Genomic DNA, 7,679 nt, shown 5'->3' with positions numbered 1-7,679 from the left:
TAATAAATTATTTTGTTGGCCATGTGTTTTGTTCAATACAAATTTAGGAACATGGAACTATACAAGCTACAGTGACTTGAGCAATTTTTATAATGCAGTGCAAAGACATGAACGTTCCCAGAATCACATCTGCGCTTGCATCCAACTGAAGACAAGTCATGATTCATAATTCTAGCCAAGTAAGAAACCGAAACCTGCCCGTTTATTTAAGATCGAAACTTTATGCTAATAGGATGCTTATTATTTTCAGGGATAAAAAAGAACGTAATTTAATTTACAGTTGCCCTCAAATATCAAGTAAATCATTATTTTCTTCATGGTTGAAATTTACAAGTTAATATCGAGAGGTTGTTTTTCTTCTTTATAAACCTATCACGAAAGGTCACGCTGATTTTCAGCGTTGGCTATTATCTATTAACCAACTACCATGAAGGCTCGTCCTATTCTTGCAGCAAAGTGATTTTCAACTTGTCTTCCCTGGATGATACCAAAACATAAAAGAGTTGATTTATTTCATATTTTTAAAATTTCACGTCGGTTTTCTTTATCCGCTTAATCTGATTGTAGAAAACGTTATTCATGCTTAAACGATAAGTAGGTTATTCATATTACAACTGCGTTGTTGTCGGGAAGAATATGAATGCAACTGCCAATTATTATTATTATTATTAATAATAATTATTAATAATAATGATCAAAATATGATACAGGCCGTTCTGTCATAGCATAACAGTACTACAAGACAATTTGGGGTATCATTTCAAATCTTTTACCCTATTAACTACTTCGCTTATGATACAGCTACTCTTTTATGATTAAATATGTGAATACGTGTTCTCAAAGTGTCGATGTTTAAATCTTGAGTGTCGAAAAAAATCTTAGATAATTACTGCGTGATTATTTCACATGTATAGTTCCATAATAATTAATTTTATAAAATAAAGACATCAAATAAGGTAGTAGAAATGTATAATTATTAGAAATTAAAAACTCGAAACCCTATCAAATATTGTCTCAAAGTTTTGGGTTTCGTTTAATGTAAAATATTTACTGAAGCTGGTAGGGAGGGGGGTTAATACCATTCATTCTTCTCCTCGCGCAGCAGTGTACGACACCACATGTGCTACTAGTGATACATACGCGTGTCAACGGTTGAAAAGCGCTGGAATAGCAGGAAACAATGGCGTGCCCAAGGAGGGGATTGTGGAGGGTCATAACCCGTCCCCATTGGGCCCAGTGTTTCTAAAAGAAAAAGAATGTCAAATGCAGGAAAATATGGAAAAATTAGGACTAAGAAAAACGTATACGACCCCCTCCCCTTTCAAAAATTCTGTGCACGCCACTAGTTTGAAATCTAAATGTATTCAGTTGTTAAAAAATCGAATATCAGCGTGGGAAACATCTTCGAAAATGTCTTTGAAATCTCATTCAAATTGCATTTGCATAAAACTGTTAAAATTATACTATTAGTCTAAGAAACTCAAGGTCTACCTTGTGACGTCATCAAATCGCGTGCGTTGAATGTCACTGATTGACACACCTTGGGCGCAAGCATCAAGACGGAAGAAAAGATCTTGAATATAAACGTTGCACAGGTCAGTAAAGTGACCTAAATTCCAAACTAGGTTTGGAGAAATGGAAGAAAAATGTATAAGACATTGGAAGGATTGCGTGTCAATAAACACGCACACTAGCCCACCGGGAACAAATTACTTCCGAAAGAAGTTCAGGGCCCACGAAAGATGACGAGGAAAGGAATTAATTAACTGGTTTGTTACGTAACAATGCTCTTACGCATTATTACGCGATGTCACGGCCGCTTTCACTTTCCGAGCAAAGGAACCAGTGGCTGGCATCCTCTTTCCAAAAACCCTTTCCCTTTCGTTCGATGAAAGTATACCGCCAGCACCGCTAAGGGTCCTACTTTTAAGGATCCATGCGAAACACGTACGGACCTTCAAATTACATATCATCAAGTGCGTGTAGGTTCGTTTCAACACGTTGTAATTGTGAGCCTCAGTATGGTTCCGTTGTTCGAGCTCTCGCCTTGGGTGCTACCTGTCCCATGTTCCATTTCCGATCAGAACCGTGGAAGAGATATCAGCGTCCGGGGCGAGGATAAATTTTAGCACCCCTACAACGAAATGTTATTCTTCTCTGTGTAATTCAAAATGGCGCTAGTGTAACCTTCAAAAAACGACATTGATTGCTCACCCACACTCAATTTCCAATAAAACTAATGTTGCTTAAGGCGAAGAGTGACAATTTGGCACCAGGTGTGCCTTATTTCAATATCGTCGGAATGGGCACTGCTTCTAAAAATAAACCCTACTATACAAGAAAATATGAATTTCTTCCCATGTTGCTAGTGGAAGCGATTTTTCAAATTGATTATTAAGCTGGACACGATGTTTGAAAAATATGATAAATAAGAATTTTCAGATTCCCATGCATTCCTTATGGAGAAAATAAACCATCTCCAAGTTGCGGATAATCAAATGGGAGTTTTCGACTTTCAAATCTTCAACGTGTCTTCTTTCCGTTCCAATATTTTTCTACGCCATCGCAAGTTTGATATTCCCAAGAGAATAAGTAAAATACTACTCCCATAAGCGTAATGCTAAGTTTTCTCCTTCTCATATAACCACCCAGGGCACAGACATCTCTTTCCTCAAGTTACCGCGGAGAAAAGTTGGTGTGAGAGGAGCAGTTTAGGCTCTTGGTGTCTGGCTGGACACAAACTGTTCCTCCTGCCCTCAACAAACATCGAATGAATATTCGGAATATTTTACATTTTGCAAATACCCTTTGATTTTCGAATAAAGTAATGACATTTCGTAACTCGTTATTTTTTATGCAAACCACAACAGTAGAATGTTAAGACATATATTTTTTCTGACGAAGTGGTTGGCTAGTTGCCGTGTAGGACAAAACATATAAGAGCTCTATTAATAAAGTACAAAATAAATAGAAAATAATAACATACGCTCAGGGTTCGAAGCAAGGTCGCTGGTTTGCCCTAGCCACTCCGCCACAGGGGCCGGCAAGAAGGGTTTGACGGAATTGGCTGCAGAAAGAGAACATATAATGCTCATGGTCTATTTTAAAGGAGAGTCTCTCCGATGGCCTAGTGGTAACGTTTTCTCCTTCTAATCAAGGCCTCCCTGCTTCTATACCCGGTGGATGCACATAGTGATACGGATCCCACTTTAAACTGCATGTCTATTCCAGTTTAGCCTTTTTGTGCATAAAGCGGACTTAAAAAAACAAGAAGTCAACTCAACTCTTCTCAAGGCACTAGCATCCTTGCGAGGGAAAATGTACATGTAAGATTCCGTTACCTGAAGACTAACTAACCACTGATGGGCCATCTCCAGGCGGTATCTTTCTTCTGTTTTTTTTTTGGTCGCTTCCCTTTGGTAATTGAGACCATGAGGATGATTGATTGATTGATTTGCTTTATTTTACTTCGCTTTTTGTGCCACTTTTGTCTAATTTGCGAAGATGGGGATGAGTGATGATGTGATGAAATTGATGAGGATGATTGATGAACTGATGAAACACGTTAAATAATACGATACATCCATGTCTTACCCACAGTGATGGCGCCATAAAAATAAACGATGAGGCAGAAGAAGGGGGGGAATACTTTATGGGACAGGGCAATACTACTCAATAATGCATATTTGGGTAAAGTTACATTTATTTATTAAATTTTTCTTCCATGCTGGGGGACGGACTGTCCTGTACCCCTCTCTGGCGTCGGCACTACTTGTCCGCTGTTTGAATTTGTCGGATGTTACGCATACTATTTCGCCCAAAGTGCCAAGAATATCATCAAATCCAGCTAAGAATGATAGAATTGATGTTAGAAAGCAGGACATGCCCACCTCCCTGGGGGCACCCCACTGGTCGGTATTGTACATTATATAACAGACACAAACACCCAAGATTCAAGTCACCAGTTGCAATCTTTCCGGCGTTGGACGACGGCCAAGCGTATCAAATTACAGGAAGATATTGAACGTGTTCTGACAGATGCAATAAATGCGTGGAAAACGTGACTCACCAGGGTACACATGCAATCTGACCGTCCTTGGGTGACTTTTCTCTCGATGCTTCAGAAAGTAGAAAGACCACAGTGAAAGCGATGGACGAAGATCAAGATCCAGATGATAACAGGTGTAGGGGGGGGATCTTAACTGCTTCCTGGGAGTCAAACCCCGGTAATTATCTTTTTGAGGCTAGTCGGGGGGTTACAAAGTGTCCACAGGACGCCTCCAGGTCCGAATGAGGCCGCATCTACAGCTTTCCCGCACGTTTCATATCTGTAACATCCACTTCTGAAGTCTGAATCCCTGTCTGGGCATTTGTGTTCTTTGTGAGTGTCCCTTCATCAATTTCATCTTATCATCACTCATCCTCATCGTCGCGATTAGCAAAAATGTGGTAGAAAAGCGACGCTAAATTACAAAAATAAAAGAATCAGCTTCTGGAGTTTACGATGTTTAAAGTTTTAGATTGTATTCTGCTCAAAGGCCTAACACTCTCTCTAAAAGTACTGCATCCAAGGTGGACACGGTCTGTGACTCAAAGCACAACAATACCCACCAATTTTGAACTTTTGTTTCAAGTCCTCTTTATGTACAGCTAGTCTAACGGGAACTGGACCTACAGTTTAAAGTGGAATCCGAATCACTGTGCAATATGCCTCCACCGAATATTGAACTCGGAACCCCTTGATTACAGGTCGACGACGGTACCACTACGCCGTCGGGGAGGTCCTCGTAAGCATTAAACTATTGCCAAATATTGGTTAATGATGTCGCCTTGTAATCAGGAATACCTGGTTCCATCTTCAGTGGATCCCACTTTGAAGCGCAAGTCCAGTCCCGATTAGCCTCAGTGGACTTAAAACAAACTTTGACTGAACTTTAACCGGCCTCTGTGACGAAATGGTTAGTTCAAAGAATAATGGAGCAGGGCTTCTACATCCGAATCCTGGGTAAGGCATAATTTGCTCAGTAATTACATCAGCGTTGCTTACAACTGGATCTCTTAGCAGGTTCACGAAAATGTAAGTTCTGCTGCTGTAGCTCATCTTTGTAACATACCAGATACACGAATGGTATCAATACATGTTGGGCAGTTCAGAGATGACAAGTCGTCGGAACAACGGTGCAACTTAAATTTTCGCAGTTATTCCTTTCGTTCTTATTCCTTCGTATTTACTTCGTGTTTAATTAATGTTTCTCATATTATTTTCAGGCATAGCCTTGTTTGCTCTTCGCGTTTATTCCACTACACCCTGAAAACACACTGTTTTCCTTTGGAGCCAGGATTGTGCTTATATAAGGCAACGCTGTATGTTGAACGTTGCCATATCGTGTGGGGTAACCAGCTGTATTTGGTTCACGTTTGCTTTACCTTTGGAGGGAATGTTGGACTAGGCAACACTGCATGACGATTGTTGCCATATCACATGGCATGCGGGAACCAGTGATACTTGGTCGTCAATCGTTTCGTCTTTGAATCGAAGGTGGACGATTGATTGATTGATTTTTATTTTATTTCACTTTTCTGACACTTTTGACTAATGGAAATGACACGACGAAATTGATGAAGGGACACGCACATAGGATGCCCATTCCCTGGAATCCCTGGCGTCGTAGAGCGTTGTGCTAACCACTTCTCCATGGGTCATTTAGGCACTCAATGGTTTTACCTTTGGAGCGAGAGTTAACGCACTAAACGCACGGCTATGAAAATAGGCGGCTGGGCAGAATTGCGCTGGTGCCACATATGGGAAAAGCAAAGCGAGAGCGGGACAAAAGTAGTTGATTCCCGCGCACTGTGTGGCAACGTCGACCGCGCTACGTTGCCTAGTTCGAGCGTCAGACCGACCCCTCTCCGGAGCACTTTTGTATCATCCCTGACATTTCGAGCAAATACTTTCAGTTTGTATCACATGGATTACAAAAAACAACTCTACAACGAGATCTTTCATTCTCTTAAACCGCCAAACACACTGGGTTGTGCTCCGACGTGGCAACAGCGCGAACTTCTGCCACCCGCCTAATTTCATGGCCGCGCCTTTAGACAACGCTGCATGGCAAACGTTGCCACATCGTGTGCGACTCTACTCACCGCACAATTTCGTGTTCATTTGTATATATTTTGAGCATTCAATAACAACAACACACTATTATATTCTTCCTATTCCGTCATACACGGCGGTGCTTGACGTTTCTTATATCAAGTGGAGACCTAGAAATCGTAATGGATTCGCACCGAATGTAATAGAGGAGAAAAATAGTTCCTTGGTAACCTGTAGTGTGTACACAAGCAGGCGCAGATGTTCCGTGTGTTCATATGTTATGTAATTGTAATCCCAAGTGGGTTGAGGCAGAAATGGAAAAAGTGTGTGTGTTGACTTTGCGTCTGGAGTGAGCAAACTCACCGAAAAAAATGATGCAAATTGCAATGTTAAAGATTCCGACACACGCAAACAATGGAATCATGTGTACGCACTTTTGGGATGTTAAGCAAGCACATGTGTTCTGACAAATGTAGGCTGCTTAAGAATACGAACTTAATAATTTATTTATGATGGATTAATATGACGTAATCTCAGTGTGTTCGTCAGTAAGGATCAGTTAAGAGAGAAAAATGTACATTGCATTACAACTAACTTGACGGTTTTATTTTTGACATACAGAAGTAGACAATTTGTTCATTTAGGAAACATGAAAAGAGGGATTGGAAGAATAGAAATTAACTAAAGAAATATAACGGAAATAAATAGAAAGAACGAAAGATTCGGAAAGAGGAGAGAGAAACCAAATCAGACGAATGAAGCAAGAAAGTATTTGTGATAAATGGAAATAAACAAAGCAAAGATAAGCCATAGTAAATACATTACAAAAAAGGAAAACAAGAATAAGAGACGATGAAAAAGGTAATAAACGAAAACTAAGGAGCACAGAAAAAAGAAAATAAGAGGAAAGGAACGGACTGAGAGTGGAATAGCAAGAAACAGGAAAACAGAGAAGGGAGAAAAGTATGTAATGAAAGAAAGGAACAAAGGGGAGAGGGAAGATAAAAAAAGTGCAAAGGAAGGAAGAACGAAAGCAGGGTTGAGGAGGGTAGGTAACATAGGGAAGATATAAAGAGAGATCTGGATCATTGAGTGTGAAATCAAGCGTGTAATAGAGAAGGAGAGACGAAGAGATTAGTTGAGTGTTGCATACTGGATCACATTAAAAGGTACGCAAGGTCTATTGTGCGGAGGGCATCATCGTGCCCCAACATACAGGGATCTAAGAAAGCGGTCACACCCATAACATCTACAATCGCGCCCTTCATCTACAATTAAGCTATCGCTCCCGACGTCTAGAATTAAGCCAGCTTCCCTCGACGTTTAAAATGAAAATCACCTCCGGACATCTAAAAGTAAGCTATCTTCTCGGACGTCTAAAATTAGAAATCTCTCCTCAACGCCTAAAACGAAGCAATCGCCCGATGTCTAAAAGTAAGCAATCTCTCCTCGACGTCTACAATTAAGCAATTGCTAGAGGCACGCAAATTTCGTTTTTGACGAAAACACGAAATATGAAATAACATGCTGTAATGTTCATTTTTCATGTTTCTGAAAGGTCTGACGTGCATTTTTCTACCCT

This window comes from Lepisma saccharinum, chromosome 4 (genome assembly GCF_977018435.1).
Source record: "Lepisma saccharinum chromosome 4, izLepSacc3.1, whole genome shotgun sequence".
In the NCBI taxonomy this organism is placed as follows: domain Eukaryota; kingdom Metazoa; phylum Arthropoda; class Insecta; order Zygentoma; family Lepismatidae; genus Lepisma; species Lepisma saccharinum.
This window is presented reverse-complemented; position numbering follows the sequence as displayed.